Here is a 13,699-nt window from a genome sequence, read left to right on the forward strand (position 1 = left end):
CAAGTGGCACACTCACCTCACTCTCAGCATGTTAGAACTGTTCATACACCTTTCTTGGCTTGTTGTGCATGTCACATCCTTGCTACCAACAAGGGTATCTTACTTGCATCTGTGCACAATCAAGATTAAGGCAATACCGTACGACCCACTGTTGGGACTCCTACACCAAATGTTTTGAGGTCTAGTTGGGAATTCTTACCGAAGATATCCCCTAACATGTTGGTGGATCCAACACCGTCAACATTTCTGGAACTAGAAGGAGGGAAAGATGACAAGCTGTGTCCTCTCATCCTATTTTGAACCTCTGTACATCTATCATGGATTCTATCAAACTCATCCCTCCGCCATGTATTTTGCATTCCGAACCTCTCAACATCACGAGTGAGTTTTTTGGTCTTTTGTCCGATTTCACATATGACGGTGAAGGCGAGGTAGCCTGGCCTGAGTACTTAGAAGAATTATATGCATTCCTTGATGATGCAGATGAGTTCTATGTAGAAAAGGTTAGTCTGCTTCTTGCATACACACTTCACGAATCCCCATAACAGTGGTGCTAGAGTCTGCCACCCTATAGCATGCACTAAATTCAGTAGTTATGTGATCTCATTGAATCTACTTTCCATCATTTTGATCTAGAACCTCTTAACAAAAAACTGTTACAACAACACAAGGCCCTGCATGAATCACCTATGGAATTTTGGGACCATTTCCATGTGTTGCAGTTTCAAGCTCCGAAAACTCAGATGAAATTCCAGTATCTCATGGACAGATTTGAGTATTGTCTCACAAAATCTATTAATCCTAAAAAAAAGTTCAAGCCCAAGCCCTGCTCAGCATACTTTAGTGATGGAGCTACGCAATCACAGATAGACACAGTCACTGTCACAATTGACTGTCCGCCGTCCCGCCATCAAGCAACTCCACCACTGTAGAGTGATGTGGGAGAATAGGCACACACATTTGTTCAACTATCACATCCTCCCAACATCGCTTCACTCAATTTTTGTGCAAATTTGGTTGCAAATCCCGTGGGTTGTCATGTGTCTGTTTTACCTCAACTTCCATCTTCATGTTACACTGATCCTCCGGATTGCACTGCCTTGTTTTCTTCTATTTCAGACTCTACACTTGTTGTGAACGAGGATCAAGCCATTGACGGAGTTGGTGTTGCACAACCAACCTGCACTATCATTCATGAAGAGTATGACTGGGAGCTTGAGCATTAACCCTCAGTGAAGGATGACTCCCTTCTATTTGAGCCTCCTCTGTTCTTTCTTGACATATTTGGTAATCCTGCCATCCATGATTTCACATGTGTATCTCTGTTTACAGATGCACCCATTGTTGATCATTTGCAGAACACACCAGATGTTAGTCCATCATCCGACAATGGAGACGACAAATTATTCATTGAAAATCCACTTGATTTTTCATCTACTTTTTCCAGAAACACAGAGGGCGATTTTTTTTCTTCTCATCTACCCCTTTGTTTGATTAATCAAATCATGAGGATGTCAATGAAATAATTGATCTTGATGATCGTAGTTGTCATTATCTATTTACCCCCATATTCGATCACGATGATGATTCTATCACAGTTGATTTTTCCAAGCCACCTGTTTATGATGATATATTTGTTGACGAAGTCGAAAACCTACAGACTATCAAGGCACTTCAGCCAGAGCTGATGGTTATGTCAGGCCCTTGCTGTATTGAGGTTGGTTTCACGTCTGATCAACAAATTGTTGAATCAGCCGAGGCTCCTCATCACTCATATGTCTACATTGAATATCAATCTCACACACAAATTATACTTCCTCCACTAGAACTAGACGATCCCATCACTCATGCATTGGAGGAATCTTACATAGCAAGCACATGTGCATGACATAAGTTATATTTGTTTCTTTCATTTGCTTTCATGTCACATTCAAGAGTATGTGTATGCTTAAAAACTGCACTTAGCGTCACACAACACCATGGCAAGTCCATAGATTACATGTCATGCACTTGCACTCACTTATGCTTTGTGGACACATATAAGCTCAGAGTGTGTTTGTCTTCATTGTTATATCTTTCATGTTTGTTGGTTCGCATAGATGTGTTGTTCGCGAACCATGCCTCCACCAACATGGGTCAAATAATGCGTCGGTGGATGCACTGGAAGTATCACTTCACATGAGCAGGTCCATGCACCATTAGCGTAGGAGTAGAAGTAGTGTTTTCTTTTGGTTGGTTTTCTTGCATGCTTGTTTGCTTCTTACTTCACAAGTTTGTTTGTTTTCTTTCTTGTTTGCTTACTCACTTTTCTTACACATTTACTTCTTCTCTTGCTTTGATTTGTCATTTTTTTGCTTGTTTTACTTTCGTAGGATAGTTTCACATGAAACTGTGTGCAACTCTTGAAACAAGCTTGGTAAAGTAAAAGAGGACTTGTGTAGTTATCAATACTTGGTTATCTTTCATCTTGCCTTTGTACGAAGAAATTATTATCTTCAGTCCATGATACGCCAATGGAAAATAAGTACTGTTTGAAGTGAACCTTGGTGAAAGAACAATGCTTGTGCGCTAACTAGTGTCACCTACTCTAGTCACTTGTTTTGGGTTAATCCTTGTCAACTCAGTCAAGTAGAGTAAGGTGAGGGGAAAACCTTAACAAGCGCATCAAAGGTATACATGAAATACTTCTCTGAAGGAAAAAAAATTCTGCTCTCAATAAGTCAAGATCCCTCTTCCGCCTCTGAAATGAATAAGTGCTATGCACAATTATGAAAAATGAAAATGAAAAGAAAGAAAAATGAATAAGGAAAAAGAAGGGAAAAGTTTCCTGTGCACAGAGGTGATGCAAGTAACTCCGGCGGGGTACTGACCAGGCTTTCTAGCAGTGGAGTGATGCTTTTGTTCCTACATGACTCTGCCGGGTAGTGTCCAGGCTTGTTGGCAGCGGAGCAACACCAGAGATGAAACTAAAACTCAGACGACCATACTGCTTCTGCACCAATATACCCCTCATCCCCAATCAAAGTTGAATTGGCTTGGAATTTGTGTCAACCGACCAAGGGCTTGGAGGATGACACATCTTATGATCAAGCAAGTGTGGAAAACAAGACGAATAGAGAATTTAACAATACTTCAGGATGTGTTAGACTTGCTTTTCATGAACAAGGTCCATTCAGAGAGATGGAGTTCTACCAATGTGTCGCCAAGTGTTGTAGTGGCTACAACCACTCTCCAAAATTTTTACTTAGCATCGTTTTGGAGTCCCCCTACCAACCATCCTCAGCAACATGTCTTTCACTATCAAGAACATGAGCTTCATTGGTCTTTTTGCAGCTTTCCAGCATGTGCATGATAGCTTGTTTCACTCCCCTCACAGGTTGCCACTCCGGACTTAGGCCAGCTTCTCGCTGAGAATATCCCTCAATAAATTACGTAATTCTGGAGGGGAACCAACATTCCCTCCATAAATTGTACAAATCTAACTAGCAGCCTGTTGGGCCCAGAAACTGCGTAATCCTGTCAAATAGTCTTCCTAGTGAAAACTATGCAATCTAGCCCAACAGTGCAACCCAACCCAAAAATTGCACAATTCTCGCCAATAGTCAACTATTCCTCCTAGAAATTGCACAATCCCTCTGGACAGCCAGCCCAACTTCCTCCCAGAAATTGCGCAAAAATCCCTCTCAGTCAAGCAAGTTGTTGCATGTGCCTTTAGGTTGACTGGTTCCCTTCGGGACCGAGAAAAATTGACTTGCATGCATGGGTTGCTTTTCCTTGAAATAGAAAAAGCAACATGAAAAAATCATCCCTAGATTTTAGGGAGCTATTTTTAGCAGCTCGAGGCTACATGCAAATATCATTTTAAGAACTTTCCTCCAAGTGTTACTTTTTCCTAGATTTGTGGCATGTGTGTCATGAGCCTCAAACTTATTTATTCGACGCTTCAGAGCTCATTCTTCACATCGATCTTGGAGCTCTGACATCCCATAATACATCGAGGAGTCTTCAACACATCCAACTTAGCTATTTTCGGGTAAGTCCGCTTTACTTGTCTTTTGCAGCATTTCTGTCGCTTTTTTGTGTTTTGGCTTGTGTGAGTGTTGTCTGCTTGATTTCTATGAATGCTTACTATCATTTGCATGCATGTTATCTTGTACAAGCATCGTTTCAATTTTCGTTAGCATCTCACTACTGTTGAATGCATGACACTGTTTTGTACGAACAGTCACCGATTCATGGACTCGTTTCACACACATGCATGTTGTTCCATTTTCTAAATCTTGCATTCACTGTTTGCATGCATGATCATTCACTCTTGCTTACAGTCAGTATCACCATGCATTCACATCTTCATATGCTTTCAGTTGACCATTGGTAGGTCTGGCAAACCTTGGCCTAGGCTCTGCCTTCCTCCTAGAAAATGCACAAATCTAGCCAGTCAGTGTCCTCCTGTCTTGCCTTGCACAATTCTGAGATGCAGTGACTGCTGGCTCAGAAAATTACATAGTGCAGTCCCTAGGCCTGCATCCCTTGCCAACTAAAATTACGCAGTGCACAATATTAGTACCTAGCAGGCCAGTCTAGATTGTGAGTTGCGTAATTTGAGCAGTCAACCAACATCCCGACAGTCCGGATTGCCTTTTGCATAGTTCCAGCAGTTAGTTTCCCAGCCTCCGAGTGAAAATTACACAATCCTTTCCAGCAGTTCCCTAGGTATGTTACATGTCATCCCCCAAGTTTTCTTTGGTTTTAGTTAACAAATTTCTTGCCATGCATGTCGCCATGTCTCCAGATATAGGAGGTGTTCGTTTGTCTCTCAGTAGTTCAGGATCAATGGCCTCCAAGAGAGCAAGGTCAAAGGACACCGACAGAAGCGCAACTGGAGCAACAATTGAGTGAGTGTCTATGAGTTTGATGATATACGAAGACACCACGCTGATCACAGAAAAATACATGAAGCTGAAATTGCAAGAGGTCAATGATGCATTCTCAGGCACATTTGGGGAAAATATTGAAGACCGCCAAGTCTATGTGAACATTCACAAGTCCGGCTTGTACCGGATTACATGAATATACCCATGTTCGCATGCACGAACATGATACATTGGATTGTCTTGTGCACTGATCTCGAGATGATGACATTTGAGTAGTGTCATTGGGACGAAGATTGCTACCTTCAGGGCACAGGACTATCAGAAGATGTACCACTTGCTGAAGCCAATGATCACCATGGAAACACCCTTCAGCATACCCAACAACAATATCAACTCCAGGAGTATCTTGAAAAACTGGGTGAAGAAGCCAGCCAAATTCATGATGACACCCAACTAGATTTAAAAGATGAAGATACTACGGAAGGCATATTAGTACTTGGTCTTCTTTTCATGTTGTTTGTATGGCCAAGAGAGCATGGAGACCTTCCTGTAGAGTTGGGTGATCACGTTGGACCAACTGGACAATGAAGGAAAATCATGCAACTGGTTTGACATGATGGCTCACAGGCTGAAGGAACAGGTAACAGGAGATGGGCAACCACCCAAAGGTCAGCAAGCAGAAATCTACATGTCCGCATACATCTTGGATGTAATTTTTTCCTATTAGGAGTTCCTAAAGTGGGCATGGACATCAACGGAAATCTATGTCAATTCTTATTGTAAACTGTTTTCCGAATGTAGCGTCCGAGGGGTCATCACAGGACTGTCAGATCATTTTGTCACCCCAATGTACAAGATGATATTTGAGCAAGATCCACCTTGCATGTTGAAGGAAAAAATGGAGGCATTCATTGACATAGCTGATTGGTATTCCTCACCATTTGGCACCCTCATATGGATGTACAATGCGGAGAAGGCTCCTCATGTTTTACCGAAGTTTTCCATGGACAAGCTTGTCATGCAATAAGTATCATACCAAATCTCGGTAGGAATGTCAGCTAGGCTGCACCGGAAGAAGAAGACACCTTAGCCTACCCTTCCACTGCGGATCGGGTTGTATGAGATAAGGAATCTCAAGAATGCATATGCCGAAATAGACAAGTGGAAGAAATATCCTTTCGACACCCAAAGCTACAATCTGTATGACCCGCATTGTTTTGTGAAGGATCATTGCATGAGAGTATAGTTTTCGTGGATCCACAGGGTGTGTCATTGAGCTGAGGAAGACCCATGGAAATATTGTCACAACTTTTTTAGGCCCAATGAACTAGTCGGCATCGTTGTGGAATGGTTAGAAAAGTAGCATGAAGCAACATCCACGAGAGCACCACTAGCAGTAGTAGCAGAGGTAAACATACAAGCATGTGACAAAGGCAAGAGAAATGTTGTCGACAACCTAGAGGAAAAACAAAGCTACAAGTTCAGAGCAGATCCACTTGTGCAAAAAGCATCTTTGGAAATAGAGGCGAAGAGGCAACAACAAAACAAGAGGAACACGTAAAGGCAGAGAGAAAAATAGAGGATAGAGGAAATAGTGAAGGAGTTGCATGAGTTGAAGGAGAAACTCTAGAAGGAACAGGTGTTGCGTAGGCAGAAGAAGGAAGCGCACAAAGGAAATATGAAATAGGGGACACAACATACAAAGATTAATGAAACTGCACCAGTACAGGTATTAGACTCATCCAAGCAGCTGGCGCAAAGCAGACAGGGTGAGTAGTAACAGGAGTAGGACTTCACTCAAGATATTGAACAAGTACTTGAGCAGATGGATATGAAGATGGGGAAACCAGAGTTAGAGAAAGACATCTACCTCATGCCTTACCACCAAGAGGTCGACCTACCATCATCGCTAGATCCAGAAGCAGGGAAAGTCCCAAGCAAACAAGGAGATATTGAGATCCTTGGAGACAATCTAGAGGAAGAGATGCACAACATATCATTTGATGAGTCACATCACAGAGTTGTGCAATTGCGTAGAGTGTCTACTCCAAATGACCAAACATCTCTTGTGCAGTTTCAGGAATGGGTTATTGTGTCTGACATGCGCAAGCATCCAACTGCATTGGCTAATGCTACCAGAGCATATGCTGAAGCCACTAGCTCGAGTGTTTGCTTCTTGATAGCAGAGAATGAGTGAATGGCTAAGGAGTTACAGATGACCAAGCAGGGAGGAGAACTGGTTACAGCATCCGCCCAAGCCAATTTGAAGAAGGAAACACTGGATGAAGTATCATCCCTTGAGATAGTCATGTGGGCGTTGTACTCCAAATTTGGTACCGTGCATAAGGCAGTTGTCCATCTCAACGGCTGGAAAAAACGATGTGCTAAGAGAGCACATATCTTGTCAAACTTGCATACTGTTGTTGAACACATGCAAACATAGACAATGAGATACAAGGGAGCCCCGTTACACTTTCCCAAGAGAATAAAGCCCAGAGCGATCGAGCTAAAGGCACGTATCCGGACTCAGATCCAGAACTATGAAGAACTCCCGCAGCTCATCATTTGTTTGCAAGCTTCCCATGCATGAGTATTTAGAATCATGGATGTTTTTGTGCATGCACATGCGATCCCATCTATTGGGACACTCACCAAGGCAAAGATAAAGGAACAAGTCTGACTGGAGATTGACTCATACTTTGGTGAGCTGATGTGCATAGCCACCAGTGTAGACTTGGCGATCAGTGCAGAAACCATGCGTTAGTATGTCACTGGTCTGGACGCACTCAAGACAATGATGCACATCTTATTAGATGAGTTGGATAGAGGAGCTAGAATAGTGTACCTATATGCAACAGAGGCAAGAGTTAATTTCCAGAAAGATGTCACCACAGAGTACACAGACAACATTGCAGACTACCAAGCTTACATCAATTCGCTACTTTCGACCATCATTAGGATGTCGAAGAGATAGTATTCCCATAGTTGTCTGAGTCATATTGATGTCTTGCATGGCTTGCTCAAGCCTATTTTGTGTCACATGGGTACATGTACAGATTGTATGTAACATCTTTTCAAGTGGAAGTTCAAGTGTCAATAGCTAAATGTAGCAGTCATAATAGAGTATTTGAACAATCATGGGGGTAGATAAATAGTCACAAAGGTGAATTTCAAGGGTTTCCCCACCCTTTGCTATATATAGTCACTTATAACTCATTGTATAGGCTTTTGGTCAACTAAGCTTCTGATAGGAGTATCTTAGAGAAATCTTGGAGAGTATTGTAACGAGCCTTGGCTTCTCCACAGTGCAAAGTGAGTACATCTCTTTGGAGGAGTAGGTGACAATGACTGTAACATTTCGTTGTCAGGACTAATGGTCGGTCATGGTTGTACTATATGATTGGAACTTTCACTTCTTAATATAACAAAGCGAACACATTTCATGCATATTTCGTATTGTATTTAAGCTATCTTGTTTACTCTAAATGATATATGTATCTGTTTTTTACGCATGTGTGTATAGACTCTTTCTGTATGTGTATGTATAAATCTTACTGAAATGTGTTGTTGGTTTAACCATCACTTTAAATTGTAAGCTTACTTGCCTTCCAGTTTTTGATGCATCCTTGCTCGTGTGTTCCCTTCTTAACCACGTGCTTTCACAAGTTTCCAAGGGGCGCACTCACTTCACTCTCAACGTGTTAGAATCATTCATACACCTTCCTTGGCTTGCTGCACATGTCAAACCCTTGCTACCAATATGGGTATCTTACTTGCTTGTGCGTGCAACACCGATCAAGGAGATACTTTACGACCCACTGCTAGGACTCCTACACCAAATGGTCTGAGGCCTATTTGGGACTTCTTACTGGGGAGATCCCCTAACATGTTGGTGGATCTAGCATTTTCAACATGGGTGTGCAAGTTCTTCTTGGATTTCATCCTGCTTGTTTAATAAGCGAAACACAATTTCATGCTAAAACTAATCTACGGGGGAAAAAACAAGTAAAGGAAAGATGCAAGACAAAGAAAAACAAAGTAAGCAAATCAAAAAACAAAAAAGAAAAGCAAACACTACTCCTACACCTAACCTAAGGAGAGCATAGGCAACCTCACATAAAGTGATACTTCCAATGCATCCATCGGTGCATTTGTTGGCCCATGTAGGCGAGGGCATGAATGACAAGAAATATATACAAGAAAACCATCAGACAAGAAAGATACAACAATGCAAACCAATGCATTCGCCTTTTGAATGCATCCATAGAAAAGTAATGACGAAAAGCACATGAAAGGCACTTCATGGATGTATCATGTCGTCCTATCACATTGCGGGTAGAAGACACGAATGTACACACCTTCAAATTTGAAAAATGAGAAAACAAAAAGAAAGAAGAAAATTTCCATCTCGCAACAACGTTTCCTACATATGACTCCTTGAATGCATGAGCAATAGGATCGTGTGATTCTAGTGGAGGACGTGAAAATTGTGAAAATATTAATTTTCAATGTAAACAACAAAGTGATGAGGAGCCTGGGGAGATTCAATAGATTTATGATCAGAAGTGGATTTGACCTCAAGGCTATGTGAGCCTGACATAACTATAATCCCGGGCTGAAGTGCCTTGACAAATTGAGGAGTTTCCACTTCATTAGAAGATGGATCATCAAATACTGGTGGCTTAGAAAGATCAATGGTAGGTGAATCAAAATCATGATTAGGTGAATGAATAAAAATATCATGACAACCATGATCAGAAAATTCAAGATGATGGACAATGGAATCCTCATGATCTAACAAACATAAAGAGGGGATCATGAAAAATGAGAAATTTTACCCTCTATGTTTCCAGAAAGGTAAGCCGAGAACCTGTGTGGATAAGGGAAGATAGATTTTCCCTCTCCACAAGCCAATGAAAAACTTACATTCCACGTGTTCTCCAATGATCAGAAATAGAAACATATGGAAATAAATTTTCACAAGATGGAACAAAAATGGTAGAGCCATGGAAGATTCGAGGATAAAGAAAATGAGGTGTGGACAAAAGGAGGTCATCCTTCATTGTAGATTCTTGTTCAAACTCCCACAAATATTGATAAAAAAAAATAATGCAGGTTGGTTGTTCAACACCAACTTCATCCAGAACTTTATCCTCATGAACATCACATGTAAGATCCGAGACAGATGAGCACAACACTCCAAAATCCAGAGGATCAAAGGAACCAAAGGACAAAGGTTGAGGAGATCAGACCACTTGACAACCATTAGGGTTACTGTCCAAATCTTCACAGAAATCCTGAGCAGGTGGGATAGGAGGGGATGGTGACAAATCAACAGGTCGATTCTCAACTCCTCCCACCTTGACCTATAGAGCTATATTTGTTTGATGAGAAGGGGATGGAAGGTCACTTGGGATAGCAACCTTGTCCGTCTCATATTTAGAATATCTAACACTGAGGTATGTTGGGAGAGTTTCAAAAGATTCTAACTCATGTGGATTCTCAGAAACGTGAAAAAGATATTGAAATCTTTGATCTAGAAATTCCCAGTCAACTTTATCTTTAGAAAATTCATAACAGTAGTGAAGAAAATGATCATGAAAATATTGAAGAGATTCATCTGGTGATTTTTGCAATTTTAAAATTTTTTGATTAAGGGCTTTAGAGTCATAAAGAATGAAAGCATGACATAATTTTCTGAACATGTGATAAAAATAAAGTATATAAGTTGAAGGCAATGTGTGACACCATTTCTTTGCGCACCCTTCAAACGTGAAAGTGAACAACCCATAGGCAATGTCATCTGACAGGACATCATGCATGTCATAAAACACAACAAAGGAAACTGTGTGCCTAAACTAGGGTGTTCCATACTCACCATTGAACTTATATACGGATAAGTTATCTATAATTCTTATCGGCACTTCAAAATCAACAGTGTGAGAAAAACATGTCGGTGTTATGATTTGGACCTAAGTCATGAAATATGTGCAGAAATTCAAAATAGATTTTAAGGGCTCAACTTGTCATCTGGCCCTCCTTCTAGCGCTATAAATGTTGAAGGTGTTGGACCTGCCAACATTCAAGGGATTTCCCTGATATGAAGTCCAACCTAGACCTAAAACCATTTGGGGTAGGAATCCCAGTAGTGGGTGGTAGTGTAATGCCTTGACTGCAATAGCGTGTAGACATAAGTATGATAACTTTGGGTCGGAGAAAGTGTGTGATACTGCGGAGATTCAAGTGTGATGCTTGAAGGTTCTAACACACGGAAGGGGAAAGGAAGTGAGCCCCTTAGAAGCCTGTAATAGTACACAACTTGAAAGGAACACACGAGAAAAATGACATAACGATCTAAAATGCGGAATAGTCCACAAATTAAAGTGATGAGTTTATCTAACAACTCGTATTCAACAAGATTTGTACAATTTAATACAAAGTAGTTGATAAGCAAATGAATAAGTTAAATAAAATACATTGCTAAAGAAACCATAATAGTCTAACTACAATAAAATCATATGCAAGAAAGCGTACTAGCTCTGATATTATTATTATAAGTGAAAGCTCCATTCATACATACACCATTGATGACCACTAGCCCCAATAGTGGAACATTACAATCAAGAACACTTGCTCCTCCAAAGAAGTACACTTTCTTTACGCTATAGAGAAGCAAGGGCTCTTCATAATACTCCCAAGCCTAGCCAAAAATATTGGTTCCAAAAATCCTGTTCTATGAGTTATGAGGTGCTGTTTATAACAAAGGGTGGGGTGACCCTTGATATTCCTCTTTGTGACTCTTTGAATCTCCTCATGAATCTTCAAATCATTTTGTTAGCCTCCTGTTGAAACAGGTATTCATCTTTTATGATCGACATTTTTACATGCCAAATATGTCATACTTTGCATGCTGCAATGTTCCATATTTCCTTAGGAGGCCAAAGAAGAGGCCATGAAAGTGTGCTAGTCTAAATGCCACTGCTGTACTCCAATTTTGATGATTCATTCCATTTTGAAGAATTTCCAGTTAAGGGAAGGCCAAACAGTTTAATCCTGGCTTCCCTAGGTTTCAATTTCTTGTTGTAGAACATAGAGAATAGATATCTGTCCAAACAGCTTAAGCTTGGCAGATCAGTAGCTAGGTAGAGAAATAAAGGAGCCCAACTGCTTAATCTGGGCCCTTGGAAGATATAAGGGTACATTTAGATAGGAGGGAAGTCAAAAGAAAAGAAGATAAATAGGGTCTGCAAGTCTAAGTGCACCCAAACCAAAAAGAAGAAAAAATGTTAGGTAAGTAGTTTTTGAGGTCGCAGAATGAATAAGTGTGATCAATTTTGTATTTCAAAGTGTTATATTACTTCAGATCACAAGTGCAAGGCAATTTTCCCTTGGAGCAGCTCAAGCGAGGCATGACTAACTCCCCCTTCTTCTTGTTCCCCAAATCATTCACTAACCTCCCCAAAGAGGTCAAGATCTGCTTGATATCTCTTTAGTTTCATCATTTGTCATAACATTGCCTAAGTAAAGATCTGCTTTGCTTAAAGGATGCTTGTATTTCCTATAAAGGTCTGGTTTCCCCTTTAAAGCCTAAGATCCCTATCCTTAGTGCTTTCTTCACAAAAATTCATATTAACTCTTAACTCTATTATGTAAATCCCTCCTTATTTCCCCTTCCCATACTAAAAAATATAGTAAAAATCCCCATTATTTACATATCCCCTCCTCTGGTTGAAATATAACCATAAATATGCTTGGGAATTACTAAGATTGCCTGAAACTTAGTAAGAACCCTCAGTTTTGCTTCTCAAAAAACTCCCTCAAAGTGTCTTTGGACTCCTTCCAAGGCATGAAAGCCCTTTTTTTGGTTATTGGACCCTTTCCGAGGCCTCAAGAACCCTTCCAAAGCTTTAAAAAAGCCTCCTCCTATCGCATTAACCCTCATTCGATGAGTTTTTCTCCCCTCCGATGCAATATTGCTGTCAGAGGTCACAATATTCATTCATCGACCCCCCCCTTTTTTATAACTCCCTGATATCAATTCGCCGATGTGATTTCGCGATCGCCACTTGCAAGGTTTTGTACCTACATATATATCCCCCCTCTCATCCGCCAACGCGATATTGCTATCGCACCTGAAAGCATATCGCATCGCGATCCGCTCATTTCCGCAATATTTCCCATTTTCGCACAGCCGCATGCCTTATCGCTTTGTCCGATATCGGCGATCGCTCCCATCGCCTCGCACATATAAAAGCCATCACCCCCTATCCCTGCCGATTGCCGATTGCCAATTTAATCCCCGCCGTACTGCCACGCCACCCTGCCACATCACCTTGCCACGTCACTGCCGTACCGGGACCCACTATTGGCATCATACTAACGTCATCACTAAAAGAAGGCACGAAGGGTGAAAATTGCAGCGAAGAGAGCCCGGAATGTAAAACAGAGGCAGTTTTCGATACGCGATTAGCGGTTAGCGCTAATCACGCATCACTAAGAAAAAATGACCAAAATGGAAGGCTTCATATCACTCGGCTACCAGCAGGCCCGAAAATTCGCAGTTTTGATAGGATTTATTCATTTATGTTCGTATTCAAATCGGCCAGCGCTTGTAGCATTCCAGATGGCCACATAAATCATTTGTAGTAGCCATTTTTTCCTTGAACGGGCAGAAAAGGGGCGATTTGACAGTTTCAAACACGTCAAGGGAGAGAAAGTGGCCATATTCAACTATAAAAGAGTATCAGAGGAAAGATGAAGCCTCGATTAAATTGAAGAGTATCAACGAAGCGACAAAGAGTATCAGATCGAAGTAGGGGAACATT

The sequence above is a fragment of the Pinus tabuliformis genome, chromosome 6 (assembly GCF_031772625.1).
Source record: "Pinus tabuliformis cultivar Carrire ecotype Pingquan chromosome 6, CPIR1, whole genome shotgun sequence".
In the NCBI taxonomy this organism is placed as follows: domain Eukaryota; kingdom Viridiplantae; phylum Streptophyta; class Pinopsida; order Pinales; family Pinaceae; genus Pinus; species Pinus tabuliformis.